This window comes from Parus major, chromosome 5 (assembly GCF_001522545.3).
Source record: "Parus major isolate Abel chromosome 5, Parus_major1.1, whole genome shotgun sequence".
Lineage (NCBI taxonomy): Eukaryota > Metazoa > Chordata > Aves > Passeriformes > Paridae > Parus > Parus major.
Window position 1 is genome coordinate 7,537,085 of NC_031774.1, and position 688 is coordinate 7,537,772.

A 688-nucleotide genomic window follows, 5' to 3' on the forward strand; every position below is an offset into this window, starting at 1 on the left:
CGCACGCCGGCGCGTAGAGGCGAGGCGGCGCGGGAACGCGCGGGTCCTGGCCGGTCGGTGGGTGCCCGCGGAGAACGCCTGAGCCCACGACGCCAGCTGCCGCACTGCCCGGGCGGAGGAGGCGCGGCGCGACGGGTCCTTCAGGCGCGCGGCGGGCGCCTCCGCGCCAGACACAATAGTGGGGCGTCCCTCAGAGCCTCCCGCCCTTCCCTCCTCCTGTTCCCGGAACAGATGGGGCTCCAAAATGCCTTTTCTGTGCCCTGGGGCGTGGAAGCGCATCACGGCTGTAATTGAGCCCGAATAGCCGGAGTTCGGTCTCCGGGAACAGTTGCTTCATCTGTCTTTCAGGCTGGAATTTGCGTCTCCAGATACAAGCACTGTATATCCCTACGATCCCCACCTAACACGTTTGATTTTAGTCCTACACATTTCAGTGACAAAAAGGTGCCACCACTCAGTAAAACCTTTAATTCTATGGTAGCAATTTATTATTTCACTATTAATTATTTCAGTATTAATAAAATATAACATGGGGGTTTCTGTGAGCCAAAGGGAATTTTGGGATGAATACTCAGTGGGGCACAGCTGGAAAATGGAACTGCCTTCAGCAGGCTGGGAGCTAAATGGAAAAGGATTTGGCATTTACTGAATTGTCTTCCTATAATTAATGGGTGCAAGACTTCAGGAA